The sequence below is a fragment of the Desmodus rotundus genome, chromosome 5 (assembly GCF_022682495.2).
Source record: "Desmodus rotundus isolate HL8 chromosome 5, HLdesRot8A.1, whole genome shotgun sequence".
Lineage (NCBI taxonomy): Eukaryota > Metazoa > Chordata > Mammalia > Chiroptera > Phyllostomidae > Desmodus > Desmodus rotundus.
The window spans coordinates 111,678,307-111,704,445 of record NC_071391.1 but is presented as its reverse complement, the minus strand read 5'-3'; the positions used below and the strand labels follow the sequence as shown (position 1 = coordinate 111,704,445).

Genomic DNA, 26,139 nt, shown 5'->3' with positions numbered 1-26,139 from the left:
GTTATATTTTGTTTGCTTTTTTCTTTTGTTGATTATGTTCCAGTTAAAGGTGAGATCATATGGTATTTGTCCCTTATCACCTGGATTATTTCATTTAGCATAATGCTCTCCAGTTCCATCCATGCTGTCACAAAGGGTATAAGCTCCTTCTTTCTCTCTGCTGCATAGAATTCCATTGTGTAAATGTACCATAGTTTTTTGATCCACTCATTTGTTGATGGGCACTTAGGTTGCTTCCAGCACTTGGCTATTGTAAATTGTGCTGCTATGAACATTGGGGTGCATAGGTTCTTTTGGATTGGTGATTCGGGGTTCTTAGGGTATAGTCCCAGCAGTGGAATTGCTGGGTCAAAAGGCAGTTCCATTTTTAGTTTTCTGAGGAAATTCCATACTGTTTTCCACAGTGGCCTCATCAGTCTGCATTCCCACCAACAATGTACTAGGGTTCCCTTTTCTCCGCATCCTCTCCAACATTTGTTTGTTGATTTGTTTATGTTGGCCACTCTGACCACCACTGAAGAAAGAAATTAAGGAAGACACAAACAAATGGAAGCATGTCCCATGCTCATGGATTGGAAGAATTAACATCATCAAAATGGCCATACTACCCAAAGTGATTTATAGATTCAATGCAATCCCTATTAAAGTATCCATGACATATTTCACAGATATAGAACAAACACTTCAGAAATTTATATGGAACCATAAACGACCCTGAATAGCTGCAGTAATTTTGAGAAAGAAGAACAAAGCAGGAGGGATCACAATACCTGATATCAAACTGTATTACAAGGCCACTGTAATCAAAATAGCCTGGTACTGGCATAAAAACACATACATAGACCAATGGAACAGGACAGAGAGCCCAGAAATAAACCCAATTCTCTACAGTCAATTAATATTTGACAAGGAGGCAGGAGTATAAAATGGAGCAAAAATAGCCTCTTCAACAAATGGTATTGGGAGATCTGGACCTCTACATGCAAAAAAAAGAAACTCGATCACCAACTTACACCATACACAAAAATAAATTCAAAGTGGATAAAAGACTTAAATATAAGTCATAACACCATAAAAGTCCTAGAGGAAAACATTGGCAGGAAAATCTCAGACATTTCACGCAGCAACATCCTCACAGACACATCCCCTAAAGCAAGGGACATAAAGGAAAGAATAAATAAATGGGACCTCATCAAAATAAAAAGCTTCTGCATGGCTAAAGAAAACAGCATTAAAATGAAAAGAGAACCAACAGTATGGGGAAACATATTTGCCAATGATACCTCAGACAAGGGCCTGATCTCCAAAATATATAAAGAACTCACATGACTCCACTCCAGGAAGACAAACAACCCAATTAAAAAATGGGCAAAGGACTTGAACAGACACTTCTGCAAGGAAGACATACAGAGGGCCCAGAGACATATGAAAAGATGCTCAGCATCACTAGCTATCAGAGAGATGCAAATTAATCATTTATTCTTATTTATATTTATACCAGTTTTTAAATGAAGGGTTTCTGAAAACCCTCTCACTTATACTAATATACCTTTTTTTTCTGATTGATAATATAATTATCAATGAGAGAAAGGTGATCTTTGTCATTAACTACTCTGGTAGGTTTCAAAATGTGGTCTCAAGATCTTTAGCATCAGCCTGACCTGAGACCTTGTTAGGGAGGCATATTATTCAGTCCTGCTGAATAAGGCACTCTGGGATGGGGCCCAGTAATCTGTGTTTAACTGGACTTCCCAGGGATTCTGAACCTTTGGTCTAATCCAGTCCTTATGGTTCCTGATCAGGAAACAGGTTCAAGTGTACAATGGTACTAACCTCCTGGTCTTCTGGTGCCTCCTCTGGTGCTGTTGTCATTATACTGAGCTTCATACCAAGAACGTAATTGCTGGTGTCCTGGTGGGTTTCAGAACTTTGCAATCCACATAGAAATCCCAATTCTATGAGAACCTTCTAATAGTATATCAAAGTAGTTTTCCATTCTTAATCATTTATATTGTTAAACTTTTATTTAAAAATATAATACAAGACTCAAAATAGGAGATGAAGCACTGGGGTAAAACAGGTCTAGTAAAGATCAACTAATTTATAAAAAAAGGTCAGGTTTTTTTTTTTCTCACACAAGGCATTTTTTTCATTGCTTCTAGAGAGAGAGAGGAAGGGAGAGAGGAAGAGAAAGAGAGAAACATTGATGTGAGAGAGAAACATCACTTGGTCGCCTCATGTACATGCCCAGACCAGGATCATTTGCGTCTGGACTGGGTTTAGAACCTGCAACCCAGATATGTGCCCTGACCGAGAATTGAACCCGCAACCTTTTGGTTATGGGACAACGCTCCAGCCAACTCAGCCACAATGGCCAGGGCAAGGCAAAGTTTGTGTGTGTTTATGAAAATAAAGATGTCCTTGAAAAAACAGCAAGTTCATGTGAGGCATCTAGAAATTACGATGAGTCCAAACTGAGACTGCAAAGGTGACTCAAAAGCACTCTGTCACCTATTGAAGAGAGGAGACAGAACTTGAATATCTAACAATGAAAGGAAATTTAAAAGCCCTGATGTGAATTCCTAGAAGATAAAGAGTTTGAATAAGACTTTGAAGATTACTTTATAAGGCAAATGGTTCTATGAAACAGGTCCGCCCCAGGGCAGTGCTGTCATTTGTCCTCATACCCGGAAAACATGACAGACGGCAGACTGGGGGGTCCATTGCTGGGCCGTCCAAAATGGTGAGGGGGCAGGTAGCAGGACAGCACTAAGCACAGGCAATCCAATTTATTCTTAAAGGAAGTGGGTGAATTTCAGCAATATGGTCAATTTTCATTCTCTTTCTTTTATTCCCTCTGGAGAGCCACAGCCCATGTTTACAATTGAGCCATTGGACATTCTTGGAAGCAGGGACTACTTTTCTAGGCAGCTCCTACCTGTGGCTTTGGGAAAGTAAAGCCATTGTTTGGGTCTTAGCTTTCTGTTCATATTCCACTGTAATCTCAGACTTTATTTTTAACCCTGCCAGCCCTCATTTCCCCTCTTCTTATATATGTTCATGTAGATTTAAGTACTGATATACATACAACTAAATATGTGTCTAGATGCTTTAATCTTGTCTGCTGTCGGGCTGACCTTAATCCCATGACCAGCTCCTTCCTGAGGTTCTGACCCTCATCAGGCTGGCCTCCACAAAGGCAGGTTGGAAAGGGACCTTCTTGGTATCATTTGAGGGTTTGTCCTCTAAAAGGTCAGTTTGTCTTCTCGTCCAGAAAGGCACGGAGAAGTAAGTTGTGGGGAAGATACTGTGGAATGATCTCATTTTGTACAACCTATAAAGAATACTGCAGAATTTAAGGTACCCATTATTTTACTGAACATAACAAGGATTGGGGGATGTTAAGCTAATATGTATTTGGAACAAATAATGAAGCTGAGAAAAGGAGAGAGCAAGAGAACTATTACTGTATAGCTTTTAAAGTTTTTTTTTTTTCCTTAAACTTGTTTAGCATCATTGAACTGAAAAGAGCCTCAAATTCATAGTTTTAATGTCACATTAGCATATCCTTTTCATTTTATAAACTATATTTAATTTATTTTTCCACAGGGATATGGTAGTGATCATTATAAAAGCATATTTCTTTCATCTGTCATAAAGACAGCAACATCTTAGATACAGATATAGGTCAATAGTCATGTTAATAACTTACTCTGTGGAGTGATATAATAATGCCAGCTTTTCTTAGAATGGAAAAGTCCAGGGATGTGGAACTGAGCAGTAAAGAAGAAAGAATCACATGATCTCCAAGGCCAGACAGCTGCTACCTTTCTCAGCTGTTACACAGGACTGCTTCCTATGGAATGTCACAACCTCATGTGGATTAAACTCTGACTTTCGTCCACACTTCTGATTTTCCTGAGTGCCATTACTTTCCAGTAAAATACAAGAGTGAACTTGTGTGGAGATTGGGATCTGAATTTTGAAAGAAGACATATTTTATTTTTATAACAAGAGATTTTGAAGTAGTTTGGAAAGTTAGAAAACTTTAAGAAATTCCAGTAAACTTGAGCTTTATATTGCAAAAGAAAAGAAAACTTGCTTTTGGTCTCTGTGCTCTGCTCATGCTGAACACCAAGGGTGAAACAGCCTGTTGTCTCGTGGAGTGTGTGTGGAACCAGCCCAAGCCTTTTCCACAGACGGCCCTGAGTCATGAACCTCCAGCTCTCTGCTCTTTCCTCAACTCCAGGCAGGTGACCACTGCATTTCCATATGGGAGCTCTCACCCCAAATTCAATTCTGATGGTCGCTGAGTGAAAATTGACACCTTCGTTGATTCTCATTTGCAGTTAGTTTGCCTCTACTTCTCAGAATCTCGGCAGTACATCTCCTGTGTTGAAGATAAAGGGAATGCCAGAAAGAGTCACCTTGGGCAGTCTTGACAATGCTTCCCTCTCAGGAGGACTGTCTGGTGTCTCCGGGACCTCAGGGGAGCCAATCAGCAGGTGCCAAAGACAAAGGGGCAATGTCAAGAAGGAGGGGCTTCAGTTTTAAGCATGTGGATGGCAGTCCAGGAAGAGTTCTCTCAAGTTTAGGCAGATGAAGAAGAGGGAGTGTTGAGGAATCTGTTCGTTTCCTGATAACTTGCCTGCTGCCGTCAGAGTGTGGTCTGACGCATGCTCCTTTGGGAGACCTAGCAGATGGTAGCTAATTATTATTTGGTTACAATGAGGTGCAGGCCACTGATCGTTTACTTCTGGTCAGAAAGGCTCAGATCATTTAGAAATGGTATATAGGGTTATAAAGATGGACTTCAAGGAACTGGTCTTTGAACCACAAAAATATTAAGTTGTTGCTTCTAGATTACTATATCAGGGAAGCTGTGAAGGCATTTTACCCTAATGGCTAACATCTAGATTTGTGCTTTTGTCATCCAAGCAAAGGTCATAGTGGGGGAGTTTATTTGCTAATTGAAAGTGTCCTAGTGAATCTGGACAGAGTGTAATGCTGGTGTCTCTACACTTTAATGTATTTAAAGAGGATAAATTGTTTTCAGACAGGACGAGAGAGTATACTGGATACCGCTTGTGCCCCTCCTCATGTTTTTCAGCCCAAGTTGTGGTGGCCGGCTTCCCACAGATGTAACCAAACAGCAGCTGGCTCACCTGCACCTGCTTTCTCCTGTTGTCTGCCCCAGGGTCATTTCTGCCACACATGTCCAGAATTCTTGTGGGGAACCATGTAGACAGTCTGAGTCATGTGTAAACGTTGAGTTCCAGGTCACTGATGTCCCTGCGAACAGAGGCACTGGAGCTGGTAGGTAAGTGGCTGCCTTGGGCCAACAATGGGTGCATCCGCATGCCTCTGCAAAGGTCCCCAACAGTATCAAGTCCCACACGCCCATGGGAATCAGCTTGAAAATACACTGTTGGGTTAATTTTCCCTACTACCCTTTTTTGCTTTTCCTAATTCTTCACTTACCCCAATTCTTCTGGGGATCACTTTCAAAAATAGATATATCCCATACACGAGCCCTTTCTTAGTGTCTGCTCGTTGCAGGAACTCAAACCAAGATACTTGCACTATAAGTAGGCCCAGAAAGCAAACCCTAATGATGAGATTGTGAAAATGATATGAAATGATGATCGCATGTTATGTTAGGTAGGGGAGTGGTAATGCTAGGCATTCAGAAGCATCACATATTGTTGTCTTGTCTCACAGTTCTTTCAGGGGTCCACAGACCTTGTCTGGGACAATTTCCTTGGTCTTGCATTTTGAGTGCAAAAGTGAGACAGGTACACTTTGCAGTGGGTGGAACCCTCAAATTACTTGTCTGACCTGTGGAAGTAAAAGCCACTGTGAGAAGAGAGAAAATGTGATAAGTCTCTGACCCGGGATGAGATAAGTCAGGTAAATAATACTACCTCCCAGGAGAAATTGCATAAACCAGTGTCACCAGCAAAGACTTAGGCCTGTGGGGCTTGTGATTCCCAGTCCTATTCCCACTTACTTCATAGTCATGCCCCTTGAAACAAACAGAGTAATCGTGGCAAATCCATCACTCTGGCCATGCAACCCACCAGATCCAAGAGTGCCATGAAACGTGTGATGGTTAGGATGACGTGTGTGTTGCTGGACAAGCTCTAAGAGGCCTGCAGTGCTTACCCCTGTGGTCCTGGTGCACACCAGTGCCTTCCACAGCAGAGGGCTAACCTGGTCCTAGGCAGGGAAATAGTCCTGAAGGTACGAGAAGAGAGAGAGAAGAACCTGACATGCACTAGTTGAAGGCATTGAAGGCCTGCCATCAGGGAGAACCCCCCCCACACACACACACACAAAAAGAAAAAGAATAAAAGGAGAAGGGGAAGGAAAATTAATTCAAAATTGTTGAAAGCTAGATACTTAAATTTCTATCTCTAAGGTTTGTTACATCTATTAATAGATTATAATGAGATACTTTATGTGAAGGGCTAAAATTACGTCTGGCACCTAAAAGATGCTCAGCAAATATTAGCTTTAATTATACCATTTATTACTAATTAGATCGAGTCTTTTAAATAAGTATTGGAATGAGTTTGAAGAACAGTCAGAGGTCATCCGGTGGTTAGAAATAAAGTATTAGCCCATGAGTTTCGGAAAGCTGTAGATTTACATTTGTCATTTGAGCATGTTTATCCCTTATCAGTTTTCCATATGGTGTCAGTATAAACAATCTTTATGTCCCTCTTTAAACCTTAGCTATGCATTACTCAGTAGCACTACACACAGATTCACACGACGTGTTGCAGAGGTTACCTCTGATTTTTTATGGGCACCGGGTAGGGGCTAAGGCCACTTATTAGAGCCATGTGCCCATCGAAGGTTATTTTTTTAAATAGTGCCAGATTAAAGTTGCTGAAAATATTTGAAATGAAGGAGTGAAGGAGCAGATTTGCATTTGAGGTAGGTAACTTTGGAGGCAGTGCAGAGGCTGTTTCGGAGGATGTGGCAGTGGTGCAAATTTTAGAGGGCTTGTGCAGGCATCTAGATAAGGGAAGAAGAGATGGCTATGATGTTATTAATAAAATAGAGGATAAAGTTACTTGCTAAAAGTGAAGGGATGAGGAGAGAAGTAACTTGGAGTAGTTACTGAAAAGAATGGGAGAGGAAGGTGGCTGGAACCTTGTAGGGCCTGCACTACTCTGTTCCTGTCGCCTCACTGGGCAAAGATGACCTTGACTTCCTGCCACCCTGGGAAAGCAGAGGGCATGACGTGCACACTTCCTCATCCCAAGTCTTCTGTATCTCAGGACCCCTGAGATGGCCCCAGCCTCTCATGCTTGTCTCCTCCCTGACTGAGCCCTAGCTGGAAAACTAGGGGTCTCATGGTGGTGACTCCTATCAAATCCCACCTCTTCCTCTTGTTGGAATGTTACAACATCATTGGATAGCTGAGACTGTGTTTTTATCTGTTATCCCTCCCCCATGTGATTCATGTAATAGATACACATTAAGGTTGAATCAAGTTGCTTGTCAAGTTTCTTCTCACATGTGTCCTTGCTTCATCCAACCCTTAGGCTCAAGCATTCATTATCCTAAAGCAAAACTTTACTCCTGAGTCCTGCCTAGTCCCCTCCAACTCTCTCTGCCTCTCTTCCCTACCAGATGGCTCTGAGAGTACACACACTTCACCACTCCGCACAGTCACCTTCACTCTTCAACCCTCCAGGTCATCTTTCTTTACCACCATCCTAATGAAAATTGCTCACCAAGAACATGTTTTTATACAAATATTTATTGGTTTCTTTATTCATCCTGCTAGACTTGAAATTATTTTTCTCCTCTATTTCCTCATTTCCCTCTTTTCTCCAGATAAATGGTTTTTATCCTTCAATGTTCTTACCACCCTTTCTCTAAAAAGACAGTTCGTTAAACTCCTCCTTCTTTATTCTTTGGCTTTCACTTTTATGCTATTTAAAATTGATGTTGGCTTGCTAAGTTCCTTCTTTCTCCTGGGCATTCCCATGCCTTCCTTTCCCTATACTTTTCTTTCTCTAGGGCACACCTACTTGAATGCTCTCTCTCTCTCTCTCCTCTCTCTCTCTCTCTCCTCTCTGTCCCCGCCTTATTCCCCTTCTCCCTCCCCCAGGTGCCTTCTCTCTCTTTCCTAAGCTCCAATGGCCTTTCTTTTGCCCCAGTAACTCTTCTCCTAAGCACACGTAGCCCAGCTGGTTCACTTCTTTCATAGTTCACTTCTACTTCTGTGACTTTCTGAAAAAATTTTCTCTTATAATTTGAAAAAAGAAAGTGATGTTTATAGAAGTTTAAAATCAAGCTTTTGGTTTCTTTGGATTGTTGCTAAATTAGCCTTTTGTTAAAATGTATATTTTTACATATTAAAAACAATTTTCTCATCTTAATTATAACCTCTTTCTGCTTAGAAAAGGTTTAAATAGTTTCTAATAACTGAAAATATACCCTATTAAATTTCACTTGACTTAATGCACTGTTAATTCCCCCAGACTTGCTGCATGTATATCAATCAATGTTCAAACAATGTATTAGTTCCTTGAAAGCTTTTAAAATTTCTTTTACAAAAATGAATAGAAGTGCTTGCATTGAATAAACAGCAACTACATGACATATTGAAGGAAGAAAAATACTAATGTATTTAAATTTTTATATTGAAGTTACAGCTGCTTCTCTAGGCTTCACAAAGCACAATGCTTTTTCTTCTGTGAATTGTCAACGCCAAGATATTGTTCTAGAAGAGGAAAGCTAAGAATGTTAGTAGGAAATTGTACTTTTATAATATGGTAACTGGATTTTCTTTTTCTTTTATGTCATTGATGAAAGGTCTTAGTTCGATATTAAGGGATTGTAATTGGATTAGCCAAACTTTAAAATAGCATCACTTTTCTGATTTTTCAAGTAGCGAATTGTTGCTGTCACCTTCCTGTGGAGTCTCTGTGATCTCTGAAATCAAATATGCCCTTTAAACAATTAGCTTTTACATGGCTCCTAATTTGTAAAACATACTGTTTATAATTGAAACAATGATGAGTGTTAAAGTTTTTGACAACACTTTTCTTAGATGATAAGTCTCCAAATTCTCTCTCTGGCTTACAGTGCCCTATATGATTGGGCCTTACTTGCTGTGCTATTTTGTGCCCTCTGGAGTTAGAAATGCAAAAATATTTATTAGACATCACATGTAGGAAAGATAAAAGGTAGAGGGAATAGGAGTAGGAGAAGGGAAGAAAGAAGGATTGGGTAGGGAGACCCTCAGACTGTGGTATAGCTAAGAAAACATCTTGGCCAGGCCAGTGGGAATTTCAATGCTAAAATTGCCCTTTAAAGGAGTCTCTTATTGAACAGAAATGGTCAACCCCCAGTCATTGGTGAAACTGACTGGAGAAAGCATGTCTTTGGTTTGAAAGCTGTGGTGGATCCCAAAGCTTCGCAGCTGGACAATGTCACCTATTCCTGGCCCGTTTTCATTACAGTGTCTTTCAAAGGGAAGACATTTTTATGTTTATGAAGTTCAGTTTATTGACTGTAATGTTTTTTGGATCATGGTTTTGGTTCCGTATTTAAGAAATCTTCGCTTAGCCCAGGGTTACACCGGTTTTATGCTCCTTTTCCTTTAAGTGTTACAGTTTCAGGTTTCACATTTGGGTCTGTGATGCATTTTGACCTAGTGTTTACACGTGGGCAAGGTTGGGATCCAGGCTATTATTTTTTATGTATGCATGTTTATATTTATGCCAGCATCATTTTTTGAAAAAACTATCTTTTCACTATTGAATTGCCTTTGCTCTTTTGAAAAAAATCAATTAATAATATATGTGAGAGTCTATTTATGGAATCTGCTCTCTTCCTTTGATCTATGTGTCTATACTTTTATCAATACCACATTATATTGACAACTGCATCTTTATAATAAATTTTGAAATTGGTTATTATGTTTCTTCCAACTTCATTTTTCCCCAAATTTTAGATATTTGACTTCCTTTGCTTTATATGTAGGTTTTGAAAAACTTGTTGGACTTCTAATTGGAGTTGTGTTGAATCTGTGGATTTGTTTAGGGAGCACTTACATCTTAACACTATTGAGACATCCAGTTTATAAACACAATGTATCTTTCAATTAGTTTAGGTCTTTTAAAAGTTTCTCACCTGTTTTCAACAGAAAACTGATACAAATCTTTATATATATTTTGAAAACAAGACACAGATCTTGTGCCTATTTCCTTAGATTTATACCTACATGTTTTTGGAATTATTTTTAATAGTACTTATTTTTTTTAAATTTCCAATTGCCATTACTATTGTATAGAAATCCAACACTTTTTGTGTGTGAATCGATCATATATCCTGTGACCTAACAAACCCATTTATTCTAATAGATGACTATGCTTTATTCAAAGATAATTTTATTTATGCCCCGTCATTCTATTTGCTTTCTTTTGCCTTATTGCACTGCCTAGAACTTCTGTTTCGATGGTGGGTAACAATGATGAGTTCAGTCATCCTTGCCTTTTGCTGATGCTAGGGGAAAGCATTAAGTCTATTGTCTTTAAGTAAGATGTTAGTTATAGGTGTAACATAGGTTTGGGAAGTTCCCTCGTGTTTTTAGTTTGCTAACTCACTAACAGGAAAGGATGTTAAATGTTTTCATATGCAATTTAATTCTGTGTATTCCAGTAATTACAATGATCACGACAAAAGGAAAAGGGAAAATGATTTCATAAAGACTTCATGGCCAAGGTTATTATCTTTACCCTAATATATAAGAAGCCTCATGACCTGACTCCTGCCTGTGTCCCTCTAACCTCATCTCTTGTCATTCCCCACATGTACCTTCACTTGTTCTAGAACAAGAAATTGCTCACATTTATTTGAGTGCTTCATGCTCATATTTAGCAATGATATTTATAGTGAGCATGGTGCTAAGCCACCAGATTTGCAGTGAGGCATGAAGGGCCTGGTCCCTCACCTGAGGGTACTCCTGGATGACAGAACTCAACCGTCAGCTCTCCTAGGAATTGCCTTCTGATGCAGAAAGCCACCTTGTTCAAAGTCATGCTGCCTTCCCTGGAACATCTTATGTCTAAAGCAGAGGTATTAAGACACAAGCCTTTTGTCTATGTAAGAAACATCCAAACCTGTAGAGAATTTTTGGAAGAGTTGTTGAGCCAAAGTGACATCATATGCCAGGTAATGGATCTCAAATTCTCCCAAGAATAACAGTTTTGCTGCTATTTTCATGTATTTGAAATTAAGGAAGGAAAGTAAGGAAGTTACATGGAGGTGGGGGAAAGCAAGTCAGGGACTGGATTACAGGATAAACAAGATTATGGGCTCTCTTCAAGGCGGTTAACCTTATTTCAAAGGTATGTTAACCGAGATGCACAGGAACAATGGATAGGGCTTGCTTAAGACAAAGATAACTCTTTTCTTAAAATGCTAGATGCCTGGGATGTGACTCCCACCGTGACCTGCCAGGTTAGGAGTTAATGATCAAATCACCCTGTGAGGTTACTTACCATAGAAACATTTTTTCATCCAAAGAGGGACACTCACACTGCAGGACCAATTCTGAAGAACTGTCCCAACTTCACAGATCCCCATTGGATCAGTGGAGACCTTGATTTGTCTTCATCACAGTTATGGGGACCAACAACTGAAACAAAGTTGCAGTTTGCCCACAACTGAGGGGTTGCCCAGGACCCAATATTTCCAGTGCCAAAAGTAAGAAGAAAGTCGGGGTATAGTAAGATGACTCAGTCACCATAAGCCACTACAACAATGAATACGAGAAGGACAAAAAACACACAGGCCAGCTAGGGAGGCAAATGCATTATTTCAGGCAAGGTATGAGAGTGGCGGGCCCAGGATGGTGGGAACAGACTGGGAAGAGAAATAGACAGATTCATGGTTTATTTTAGAGGTCAAGTTAACTTGTCATATTGATGGATTGGATTATGTGTCATGGGGCATGCTCAGTGTTGGGCTTGAATAGCTAAGTGAATTAGGCATCATGTACTGACATGGGGGATATAGTGATCATTTAGTATGCCCTCCATTCAGTACGGGATGTATGAGTGGAGATTTTAACTAGACATAAAGTTCTAAAGTTCTGGAGAGGTCTGAACTGGTGATACAGGTTTGGGAGACAGTGCCGTCCAGGTTCGAGTCAAAGTCACAGGGGTAAATGGAATCAGCAGAGGAAAGTGCAAGCAACCCTTGCTGTGAAGCTTTCTTGTATTTCAAATCCTTTTGAGGGTCCTGATGAAAGCTGTGAACCCTCTCTTTAGAAAAAAGCACATTCTTGTAACTATTTCTGTATGAATGTTTTAGGCTTCTTTAACAAAGTACCACAAACTGGGTGGCTTAAAACCACAGAAACGGATTTTCTCACGGTTTGGGAGGCCAGAAGTCTGACATGAAGGCATGGCGGGGCCATGTTCCCTCTGTAAACGGCAGGGCAAGGTCTTTCCTTGCCTCATCCTTGCTTCTTGGAGTTAGCATTTAGTCGGTGGTGTCTTTTCACTCACAGCTGCATTACTCCAGTCTTTGCCTCCATTGTCACCTGGTACTCTGTTCTCTGTCCCTTTCTTCTAAGAGACCTCAGTTATATTGGACTAAGGGCCCACCCTATTCTGGTATGACCTCATCCTAACTAATTACATCTGCAATAACCCTACCACAAGGTCAGGGCTAAGACGTCAACCTACCTTTTTATGGGATACAACTCAATCCAAAACAATATCATACCATTTTAGGATTCAAAAATCCCTTGAAGCTCCTCCTGCAAAAAGCATTACATAGACTTCACCATCATTTGAAGGATGGCCATAGGAAGAGGCTGACAAAAAGAATGAGGAGAAACAGGAAATGCTTGTGTCCGCTTTCAAGAAGGCCAAAGGAAACTAGGAGAAAAGGTGTGCAAGGCAAACACTAGGAAGGGTCCCTTGGAAACCAGACAAGTTTGTCTTATTGCCCATGGGCAGCTCCAAGCATCGCCACCAATGATACTAGGAATGTGTTCGATTTTTTTGGCTTTTGTGGCTGTTGGTCACTTTTCATGTATTATATCACTTACTCTTCACAATGACTCTATTAATATTTTCATTTTATAAACAAGGAGATTGGAGTTACAATAGCATCCTTACAAAGACACACCTAACAGGTGAAAGATACCTTTTGGCTTTCTCTGTCTGTTCTTCCCCATTCTTCTTCATTGCAGTCATTAATTAAATTCCAAAACCCAAAACCCAATTCCCAAAGCCCAAAAAATGGACTTTTTTCTTAACCAAATTATCTCATTTTATGGATTGAATGGATTAAATTCCTAATTACTCAAACCAGAAAATGTAGTGATCTCTTTCTCTCTCACCATTTTCTGCCCTTTTCCAAGTTAAATTGGTGACCAAATGCCATTAATCTCCTACTGAACATCTGTCCGTGGCTCTGCATTGCCCGTAGGAAGAGAAGGGTGTGATCAGGCCCTTGTCTGCCTTTCCTGCCTCCTCTCTCAAAGTGCGCGCCCCACCTCGCTGCCCTCCAGCCACACCAGCCATGCTGGACTGGCCTGTGCTTCACCCTTTTCTTTTGCTCTCTCTGTTATGGGTTTCCCTCTTTGCAACTGGTGACTCCTTTTCTCATTTCTGCACCTGACTCACCCAGATTGTGGTCACTTTCTCTTGTGAGATCTTTAATGAAGTCTTGTGCAGATCAAAGGCCCAGAACCAAAATGAGAAAGACATGAGCTTTGCCTCAATGTGCATTTGATTTTATTGAGATTTGAGGATATGAAAAGGACAGAGGACAAACAGTTACTTGAGAAATAGACAGAATGATGCTGACAAAGAATTATGATAGGGTGTTAAAGAAGGGAGATAAAACATCCAGCTGGAGGGGGGGCCGTTTCCTCAAGACGGTATCACACCATCAGTGCAAATTACTCTGTCTCCCCAAAATGGGGCTTTTGAAAATGTGTGATGAAGAACTTTATGCTATTCTGTTAAAATTATGTTTACCCATTTGCATATTGGGCTTCAATTATTTTTAATTTTTATTGTTATTCAATTATAGTTGTATACCTTTTTTCCCCGTCCCTCCACCCCACCCCAGCCAAACCCACCTCCCTCCCCCACCTCTGCCCTCTCCCTTGATTTTGTCCATGTGTCCTTTATAGTAGTTCCTGAAACCCCCTCTCCTCACAGCAGAGAGAAAGAAGAAGCTTACACCCTTTGCAACAGCATGGATGGAACTGGAGAGCATTATGCTAAGTGAAATAAGCCAGACGGTGAGAGACAAATGCCATGTGATCTCACCTTTAACTGGAACATAATCAACAGAAGAAAAAAGCAAACAAAATATAACCAGAGACACTGAAGTGAAGAACAATCTAACAATAGCCGGAGGGGAATGGGGAGGCTTCAATTTTTAATTTGCTTTTTTTAATAAGCCTCATTAGCCCCAAGGTTATTTACACAGTTATTAACTGCTCTGTTATTTTTCTGAGTGCCCTTTAACTTAAAACCAATGCCTACAATTATAGGACCAGAGCTGGTGACAACAGATGTGATTTAAAAGTGCACTTTTTGTTTACTTTTATATTCCATTTTCATAATGTGGTATTACTTAGGATACTGTCTAATATCAAAATTGTCATATTTGGTGTTTTTCTTGAATGGGTGTTGTGAGTTCTTTCTAAAATACTGTCAATGAGGTGATTTCAAGCAGGACTGAAGATCCTTGAATCCTAGAATCTTGAAATTTTACTACCTTTATTGGCCGAGTTCTCTTTTTAGGCACGTTACATACATAAAGGGTTTTTGTTTGTTGTTTCTAGGTTTTGTTAACAGCTTTACTGCAAATTTTGTATCATTTAATTGAGGAGTTGAAATGGAACTACAGAGATAGATAGGCAGCTATCATTGCATTTCAAGCAGACTTAATAAAGAAAGCATTGATTGCAAAAATACTGAGTGTTGTCTGGGCCTTGTCTGTGATGTGCCCCCCGCCCCAGCCGTCTTCAGGACTGCACAGAGTCTTCTCATCTGAGTCTCGTGGTTTCCTGTGTATACTGTGACTATGCTCATGTATATTACACTCTCTTGAAATTATTTACTTACCTGTTTCGTTCTGTCTTCTCCACTTTTTGATAAACTCCTACAAAAAAAAACAGAAAAAACACTTGCATTTTTGTATTTCCTTACCACAGTGTTCAGGAACAGTAGGTGCTTGAAGAATAAATTAATTCATACCTGGAGTTCATGCTGTGTTGTGAATCTCTTAGGGACTTGAGTATCTACATGTGGGTTAAAAAGATCTCCCTGGCTGGTGTGGCTCAGTGGGTTGAGGGCCAGCCTGCCAGCCAAAGGGTCGCCAGTTTGATTCCCAGATACTTGTGTTGTGGGCCAGGTCCCCAGTAGGTGGCACTCAAGAGGCAACCACACATTGGTGTTTATCTCCCTTTCTTTCTCCCTTCCTTCCTCTCTCTCTAAAAATAAATAAATAAAATCTTTTTAAAAATCACAAAAACATGACAGATTCCATTAATGTTTTAGGAGAAATGCAAGTGAAAGGTAAAACAGTTCGAAGTTAAAATGGAAGTCTGTTGGAAATGGTTAAAATGCCACAGGATTTTGGAAAGGGCCATTTCTTGTTTACAGCAGTGAAGGCTTATGGCGTCCGTCCATAACTGTTCTATTATATTCCTTTCAGTACATGCCATACCCATATTAGTGTGTCTTATATTCCAAACCCTGTAGGAAATGCGATTCATACATTATTGTGTCCATTTCTCTTTTTCTCAGCATGTCTGGAATTTTATCCCAGTACTCTTGTAACACTCAAAGCAAAGTTTATTTTTAAAGGCTGAAGTTCAATTACCAGCAAACACTATGACAATAGCAAGCACTCACCCTATAAATGACAGATGGAGGCTGCAGATTTCCCACTGGGCCAACATCCTCATCTTTGGGATGTCTTTCAAGTTACTCATAATTGTTGAAAAAATGGGGAATCTTCTAGTTCCAGCTTCCCTGGGGTCAAAGTTATATCTGAGTTCTAATGTTGTATATAGCTATGTATAACCCTAACAAATTATAACCATTGTTCATGTACTATAAAGGGAAGAGGGGAGAAAAAGAGAATTTACTATATTTTTGTGAGACATGTTTGAAAAGTCTATTTACTTTATTTAACTTCAGTGAATCTCAAGCTCTTCAAAATGAAATAACATATTGGGAAATATTGGTGCTTAGCTAGAGTTAAAATTTGCACATAGAACCCCTACTCTCTCATTCAGTATTTATTCATCTTTATTTTCCCATTATTAATTAAAATATTACATGTGAATGGATTTTTTAATGAAGATTCTATAGAAAATTGTTAATGATAGTGTCTTTTATGTGTTTCCTAAGATGGACGGCTCCATTTCAATTAATATGTATATCTGTTCATAGGGTTTTAAAATATTAGTTTAACACAAACAAAATAAGTCTCATAGCAATGGCACAAAAATGGATCATTAAACATTTCAAGGATATTCAAACTTGTCATGATTAAGAAGAAAAACAAAACAAATACAACTTAGTGTGAACTATTAGCTCCTCTGTAAATTAAAGATTATTCATTCTTTTATTCATATACTTGTTATGCTTGAATTAAATGTATTTAGATACTGAACACTCTACCAAATGAGGAAAACACAAAATTATCTTGAGTGCATAAAAATAGTTGAACACGAGATATATAAACATTAAGGAATGAAAACAAGTACAGGGCTTGGGATAATGACCTCCATGTATTCAATAATCTATGTAGAATCTTTGACCCCTGCCCAAAACTTGACTGCTAATAGCCTCCTACTGCCTGGAAGCCTTAGCAATAACAAACAATCGATTAACACATATTTTATATGCTATCTGTATTATGTACTGTATTATTGTAATAAACTAGAGGAAAACTTATTAAGAAAATCATAAGGAGGAGAAAACCCGTTTATGTGTTTAGGTACTGTGCTGTATTTGTCAACACTGTAAGTGTACACTGCCCGCTTTCAAACTTAAAAATCCCACACACAAGTGTACCTGCGCAGTTCAAATCCATGCTGTTTCAGGGTCAGCTCGTAAGACACCATCTATACTGCATACCAAATACAGAGGAAGGAAGCAACACCTGTAATCTTCCCGGAAAAATGTTTGTGAACTTAGTTTTGGAAATAAAATATGTTGGACAGATAGGAAGCCAAAGGGTTTGTCCCATATAGAGATTGTAGAACAAGAGCCTGGTTTGGATGTTACTCAACTGGAGTTTATTCTACAGCTACTACATTGGAGAATAACTTGAATTGATGTTTGCTAGACTCTGAAGCCTAGAGCTGTGTTTTAGTCTTGTAGATATTTTATAAACGAAAACTTAAAAAAAAAACTTAAAAAAATGGGTAACTGAATCCTTAAAATAGATTGCTTTCTTTTACCTTTCCTATTAATAATTTGTTTTAATTTATTCTACATAAAAGAATATACTGTTTTTGCTATTATAACCATGAGACAATCCATGTTACTCTTCAAAACAGATTATCTGCCTATTCTTTAGTAGCTTTATTTCTGAAAGTTATGATTACAGTAATGAGAATTGTCTTGTTAGTTACTTGGGTGTTGATATTTGATTTAAATGTTTCTTTTTCTTGGCAAATTATTAATTAAAGAAAATTCATAATTAAGAAACTAATATATTATTTCTCTGTGTATAAGAGAATTCAGTGCTTTCAGCTCCTCATACAGTTATTGCCAGTGAGCTCATTGTTTATTGTGCTACTAATGTAGTTCAGTGAATGCCATTCATTCAAAACTCTACTTTAGTTAGGGGAAATAAATTTAAGCCTAAGGAAGTACTTTATTCCAAGATGCAAATGTAAACACTTATATTTAGTGCGAAAATCTGATAGTATAGCACTTTCACCATGCTATTGCCTTAGCCGCCTATCACTGAGGAAGAATGCATGTTAAATGGCATGAGGACTGTAATGATGTGGGAGTCGTTCTCTACGTCTTCTCTCCCTCTGTCCTGATTTCCGGTTTGCCCCCAAGTCTAATTCATCTTGCTTCCTAAACATTTCTCAAATCATTCAGCACCTCGCAGCCCAAGTCACTGCTTGCTCTCTGAGCACCGTAGTGGCCTCCTCACAGGTAACCCACATCCTCTCCAGCCCCCGCGGCCTCTTCCCTGCCCTGTAGAGGACCCTACCCAGGGCACACACCTCATTACCTGGCCCCCTGATGTAAAACTTGTCGGGAGACTCCCTGTATTCTAAGGGTAAAGACAAAACTGCTGAGCGTGGCCTACCAGGCCATGTGTGATCTCTTTCTTTCCTGTTCCGTAAGATAATTTCGTATCACCCCTCGCCCACTACCATCTGTACTCAGAATGCAATCATCCACTTGACCTGGACAAGCTCTCCTCTCTATATGGTGGTATTTTGCCTGATCCGAGTTGTTCCTCCTTATCTTTGAGGTGTCTGTAACATGTCATTTCCTTAGAGAAGAGTCCCTTGACAATTTTACTCGGGTCAGGTCCTCCCATCATAGCACCATGGCAGTGCGGTTCTTGTCATCATCACGACCTTATCATCAGGGCCTAAGCCTCATCTGTCTTTGCTTATGATTGTATTGCCTAGGTATAGGGCATAGAGGAATAGCAGGCAATCGGCTAATATCTCTTAAGTCTATGAGTACTAAAAAGGCTTTACATTGTAAAATCTTATGAATATGGCCTATGAAAGAGACAGAACCAACCTATCTCATGGAATATATGTATAGTATAGCTCGGAAGCAAGTCAAGAGAGACAGGGGTAGAAATTTAAAAGTTCATGGGCTATGTGGTCAAGCTCCTGTTCAATTGTAACCCTAAAGAATTTCATTATTTAACTACTAATCATGTTTTCACTGTTACGATTTAGATGTTGTATGTGTTGTTATCTGTTTTAGTAAATTACATAGAAAATAAAGTCACCTACTATTTTCAAACCCCTCCCCCATCACACCTCCCACATGCAACCCATTCCTGGTTTTATATTTAGTCTTGTTTAGAGAGATTGGAGAAGTTTGTTTACCCCCGAGGATTAAATATAAAGACCTTTCAAGAAGCCAAATGGTACTAAGTCCAAGAAGCTGTGTTTATTTAGGAAAGAAGACAGAAATCACACTTAAAAGGGGGAAAGGAAATGAGATAAGATCTTGAAAAGCAACTAGGGAGAAATAAAACCAGGCAGAGCCATCTTTCTTTTCAAGCTGTCTACCATGCTTCAGACTTGGAACATTTGAGAGCTCCAATAATTGTCTCCATCTCAGATTGCCCCAGAGTCCAGTTTTGATGCTGATAAATGTTATTTTCACAACTTGTTGTTGCCAGATACGGTTTCTCTGAATTACCCAGAGGCCAAACACCTTCCTCCTTCTTTTTTCTTTTTTTTTACAATTTATTTTACAGTTATCAGGCCTCAAGCATGGGCCATTATGGCTGGAAATAACTTTTAGTAGCTGAATGAGCCAAGAAATGAGTGTTTCTATGGGCTGCTTTGGGGTTGGTAACTTTCGAGCATCACAACCAACCTTAGGATGAGACATCAGTTTGAGAACAGTGGAAACCATGTCTTCTATCTCCTGATTACCTTGAAAGGAATAGGCCCACTGTCCCAGTGCTTATTAAGTCTGGGAGCTGCCTAGTATTATTAATACCCCTCTTTTCTCAATATCTAGCCTAGTTTAGTCAAACAGCTGACATTATCTTGGAAACTTATGTAAAAGTGAAAATTAGTCTGAATGATCTTATACAAAGCGTTTTTAAAATGTAAACTATTTCATAGGGTCAAGTGAGGTTCGATTCATACCCTACATTCTGTTGCTACTACTATGCCCTATTGTCAACAGGAGGTGCTGAGATGTTTCATGACCCAGGTGAACTGTCTAAATGAGCAAAACAAAATTGTATTACATGTATTTTGCCTTCAAATTCCTTGGCCTTTGTGAATCTTTGTGTTTTGTTTTTGTATTTTTGTGGAATATATGATTCTGTTGCCCTTGGATTCCTTGACAGTTGTTCAGCATTACACTTTGGCAGGTAGCCTAGCAGAATGATGAAGAGCGTGGGTGGTGGAGCCAGAAGACAAAGATTGGAATCCCGGCTCTACTGCTTGCCAACTCTATGACTAGGCCAGTTACTTAACCTCTGTGCTGCAGAAAATTATGGTAACAGTACTTATGTTTTTAAATGAGTTAATGCATACAAAACAGTGTCTAAATTTACTGAATGCTAATATATTGACATTATCCTGATGGTCAGCATTATCATACTCATTAATATATTATATTCTTTATTAAATACCTATGCTTATGTTAAATGTTATATGCTTAACATTTTGCTGGCAACAGATGATGTCCATGAACCTAATAGAAAGAGCCTCTACCCTCCAAGCCCTCCACGAGCTTGAGGCCAGGTAAGCAGAGACAGATTTTGAACAAGTGAACAAACAAAAAGTAAGCGGAGATTGAAGATAAATGAAATGAATGAGGTACTAAGGTTGTGAATAACAGGAGGGAATTACTTCAGAGAGGATGGCGAAGGACAGTAAGTGTGAGGTGTGTTTTCCTGTTACTTCAGGATTGAAAGAGAGCTGATTATGAGAACAGAGACAAGAGTTGCTTCTGAGGCAGAAAAAGCAGCTTGTGCATAAGAGTTTTGGGGAGGAAAGCCCTTACTGAGCTATAGTAAGTGAAATGGGGTTGTTGTGGCTGAAATTAGAGGGAAAGAACAAGATACAGAGAAGCAAGGTGAGGTGGAAGGAGACAGCAGCAGCCAAAACATGTATTCAGCATGGCAGGGATTCAGTCTAAGTTCCAATGAAGCTATTACAGGACTTTCAGGTAATGATGCTTTAACATTCTAGAAGATTATTCTGTCTGCCATGGTGGAACTGAAGTGAAGGGGAAATAGTGAAATACCAGTTAGGATTTTTTAAATATTCTAGGTGAGAGGTAAGACGGTCCAAAATGGTGGGGGTAGTGATTAAGGAGAATCTTGATTCTATGGAGTATGAAAGATGAGTGAGGAAAGAAAAATGAAAGATGACTCTCGATTATCTGGCTCAGGCAACTGAGATGCCATTACTCGAAGGAGGGAAACAAGGTGCGGATTAAGTTGAGCAGTAGGAAAGAGGATGGAATGGAAAATTCATTGCAGAGTTAGGGTTCAGATGACTCTATAACCCAGAAATAATGGTATAAACAATGTAAATTTGAAATTCATAGATAAGGTGTAGATTGTTGATACAACATGCCCTAGGTGTCTGCAACATTTAGAGAAAGACATAAATATCTATTTCTTATTACTCTGGACCAGTGAGTGATTGCTTTATCATAATATAATGCTATAAATATCAAGATATCATTACATAATATTGCTTGGCTGTATATTATAATATTCTGCTGAGATGGAAGAACTATAAAGTCTATTCTCTCTCTTAGCCTTTGTTTTGCCCCAAAACAAAGTCAAGTAAGTTATTATTAAACATATCCTAGATACAAAGTAACATATATGATAGCAAATAAAAATAATTAGATGTTAGAAATGCTAATCCATGTCACCCTGAACATCTGTTTTACTTAATACAAAGTAAAAAGATCAAAATACATGGTAATTAGTTGAGCCCTTCAGGTTCTATAGGTGACCCTTTCAGGGTACATTTCTTTCGTAAAGCCTGTTTTGAGAAAGAGTGTTGAAAGCTAAGTGACATTTATGCCCATTGAAGAACTTGATAAATGTTCAGATGATATTATCCGAATGCAACAAGAGATAGGATGTATTGGATCGGAGACAAATGTCTGGGCGTTGTCAGGTACAAATAGACTAGAGGGTGTTTATCTTTCATTATGACTTAGCTTCCCCCGCAGTTCCATGGTCTGGGTAATTAGAGGAGGGGCATTTATATGGATCTAAGACAATGGCAGTTTCGCCTCTTCCAAACTAAGTACTCAAGGCCTCCTGGAGCATCTGTGGCCACTGTTATCTTTATACAGGCGTTTTCTGGGACCCATCGAGGAATGAAGCTCAGAATGTCCCTTGCTTCCACGAGTCATAATGCCCAGAACGAGGAAAGTGTGCGTGCTTGCGTGTGCACATGTGCTTATAGGAGAGATTGATTAGAGAAATGTCAGTAACTTCCATTGCCTTCAGCCTTCTTCATTCTGTTCAGTGAGTGCTCTGTGTCCTGCCTCCCTTCTGAGTTTCTGTGTGGTCACCTCCAAACACAGGCCTCAAGGAAAGAGAATAGAGACTTATCAGTATAAGCTTTCAAGTGGGCTTAAAAAGTGGCATAATTCAATAAAAGGAAATAATCAGATCGTGTCCAGACTCAGGAAGACAATGAGGAGTCATTAAATTGGCTTTAGAGGTTCTATTCACTCTGTTAAAGACATCCTACCTAATGGCAAAAGCCACATGACATTTCTCAGGGGAATTGTATCATTTCTTGAGCACAGAAGACTGAAGTTCATAGTGCTCTGGTAGCTTGAAAATAGTTTAAACAAAACTACCCACAAAACAATTAGATTGTAATTTTTTTAAAGGCAAATAATCAATTAGGACATTTTGTTGAACGGAGCTGAGAGTTGGGCAAAGCTTTTATTGGCTTGCTGATGGAAAACCAACAAGGAGTCATCCAGGGTGTTAGCAGGCCTAGGAGAGTGGGGAGCCATTTCCTTGATACTAAAATACAACTAACAAAGCTTTCGTACGACAGCAGTGAACCTGGTGGGTGGCCAGGGGTATGCCAGGTGGTGTCAATACCGAAGAGACGGCTGGGATAAGAACTAGGCTGCACAACTGACACACACATAGATATTTTTTTCTATAGATAAAGTAACTCTGTTCCCGCTCTTGAAAGAAATACATATTTGTCTATAGCCTTGGGCATAATTAGTTTTAGTCTTACGCTTCAATCACAGAGACAATAAATTATACAAGCAAAGGAATAAGAGGAAAAAAGGGTCTGGAATGAATGTGAATACCAGCAACCCTATGTAAGGTATCTATATTAGGTTCTATCAAAACAGATTGGTATAAGTACGTTATTTTCTGAAAACCAAATAAAGCATATATTTTTATAATTTTTTTCAGATTTTTATGTATTTATTTTAGAGGGAGGTGAAAGGTGGGAGAAGGAAAGGGAGACAAACTTCAATATGAGAGAGAAACATTGATTGGTTGCCTGTACTACATACCTCAACCAGGGACCGAACCTGCAACCCAGGCATGTGACCTGACCAGGACTCTAACTGGTGACCTTTCACTGTGCAGGACGATGCCCAACCAACTGAGCCACACTGGTTAAGGCTATTTCTATCTGGTCCATCTGAAATATTATTATGTTCTTGATCCTATAAAAATGCTTTTTGTGCATTATTTTCTTTGTTGATCTCTTCCTATATAATTGCTTTTTAGTCGTACCGTTTTATATACCCTGCGTTATATTACAGAGTATAAGCAGTGACTTACATATGAAACTGAAAGGAAGCTGTGAGAAGGTAGTAACCTTTTGCATCAGTTGATTTTTTATTAAAGATCTTGAGCATTTGATAATTTTTCCCTTCAAGTTGTTATATTAAAATAACTTGAAGGTCCTTTATTTTTAGTATCTTATTTCTCTATAAAAGACAACACTTTCAACTTACTGCCGAATGCTGTCTTTGCCAACTAATTCTGAGATGCAACATTTTTGATATATAACCATTATGATTACTATGGCATTTTATTTATGCTCATTTATAAACTAGAACATACAAAATAATGCAAATACAACTTAGTGCAGGGATCATATTTGTCATATTCACTGCCTGGCAGAAAATTACCTTTGTTGGTGACTGATTGTGGAGAATTTACTTTTACTATATAGAGTGATGGCTTAAAAGAGAAGGTGACTTTAGCTGGCAAGAAAAAATACGGAAAAAAACTATGCTAAGGATCACTTGTGAGGTAATGCATTGTCTTTCAGGCAGCCAGTAAATCAAAAGGGAGGAAAATCCTAGCAAAAAAGGTGTCTGCTCTTGGCTGTTTGTTGAAGGTAGTGCAGAAGAGTCTGTTGAGTTTAAAGACAATATTCGGAAGGAGAATATAAAAATTGACTACAGTTATGGTTTTCGATGTGCAGTTCCTCAACAAACAGCATCTGCATCACCTGAAAACTTGTTAGAAATGCAGATTCTCTTTCCCTCAACAGATCTAATGAATCGGAAATTCTGTGTTTGCACAAGCCTTCCAGGTGATTTTGATACACACTTAAGATTGAGAAACCACCGGTCTGAATTGGGGTTGTTGTCTAAATTGCCCAAACAGAAAACTTTCAGATTGACTGAAACTGTCAAAAAGCTTCAACCTGAGTTGCCCCTTTACTTGCTGGACTTATCGATGTGCTTCGGTGAAACATTCAGGACCCCTCCTCCTCCCATCCCTGTGAGTTCTTTGAGAGAGGCCAGCTTCTGCTTGAGGATGAAGACTGTTGCAGTCTGACCACTTCAAAAGAACATGCTATACTTATTTCAAGTAACTGAATCTTGCTTTTGGCGATCAGAGATGGCTCTGCAGGGAGAAATGGTGGGAAACTGCTTATTCCTTATGTAAGTAATCTACTCCTATAAAATGCCTCCTATTCACCTGCTTAGTCGTGTCTTTTTAACAACTGCACTTTGTGTTCCCTTACATAGATGTCTTAAGATACAAAATACTCAAAATATCCAGGCAACACATGCTAGCCTAAATATATGCTGAGGTATATGTGACCTTATTCCATTATTTAATGATACCAGATTGATTGGTATATGTCTGTTTTGTTACCCCAGAAGCTGACTTTGAGGAAGGATTCTAGTATAAGTAATTAATTTTGGAGATGATCCCAGAAAACATTGACAGGGAACTGGAGACAGAGACAGACATGGGCAGACAGCCAGCAACAGCTTCTGCTGTATCACAGAACCTCTGAAGCACAGTGTAAAACTCATCTCAGAGTAATCCTACCGAAATGTCTAAAGAAAATGGAATATTTATGCAGGAATATCAACTTTTGTCTGTCATTGGTTATGGGCTGGTAGTGCATGTAGAGGTGAATTATTTCTCTGCCACTTCTACTCTGAAGTCCAGAGAAAGCCCCAGGCAGATCCCTGCTGCTGACTTGGAAGGCGGTGCACAGGGCAAAGGGGGGTTCTGGGGGACATGGGCCTGTGCCTATGCAGGGGAGTGGGTGAGTGAGTAGGTAGGTGGTAATGAGTTGTGAGCCAGTGGACGCCTAAAAGGGGAAGTGGTGTGGGCAAGACATAAAGAAATAAAAATTACAAAAATCAAAACCAAAACAAGAATCCTGGGACTCCCAAGGGAAACTTTTTTTCTATTTCACACTGTTGTCCAGGCATGATCTTGGCTCTCATCATCCTAGTGCATTTATTTAATGTTCACCTGCACTTGACCTTGTGATCCACCCCAGGAAGATAATGAAAGCATCATGGCTCCTCCCCTGAGGTGTCTGACAAGCTGGTCTAGAAGCAGGAAGCAGAAAACGAGAGCTCCAGGCTTCCGTTCAAAATGACAAATGCCGGCTGTAAAAAGGATGGCCCTGGTGTTTATGGAGGCCACAAATTAAATTCCACCTGCCCAGGTTTGATCTGATGCCTATTCCTATTACCATGTTCTGACACTTCCCAGAAAGTTACCCTGTGGGTCTCCAAAGTCATTATTTTATTATTCTGTTCTGCCAGAACAGCAAGCTTACTATAATGTAGAATGTGTGTGTTATGAAATATAAGAATTATTATTTCAAGATAATTGGAAACAGCAATAGCGGTAACTGGCTTGTCTTTGAGTGCTTTTAATTACAAAGGTGACATATGGCCACTCCTCATCCCCACCCCTCTTTTTTTCTTTTAAGCACATAATTTTGAAAACCATAAATCACTCTGTCTCTTTGGTTGATATAACCTAACAGGCTAAATTACTATATTGTGCTTAATCATTTTCAGAAAAAAAATATCTGGTTTCTTCTTATAAATGAATTATAAGTTTCTCAAATAAAGTAGATCTTTATAAGATCGATTAAAT

General features: G+C 39.2%; 1 protein-coding gene across 3 annotated transcripts in view; it reads left to right on the top strand.

The window, feature by feature from the left end:
* CTNNA2 (catenin alpha 2) overlaps positions 1-26,139 on the top strand; it is a 1,072,448-nt gene that overhangs the window by 268,911 nt on the left and 777,398 nt on the right. The window lies entirely within an intron of this gene.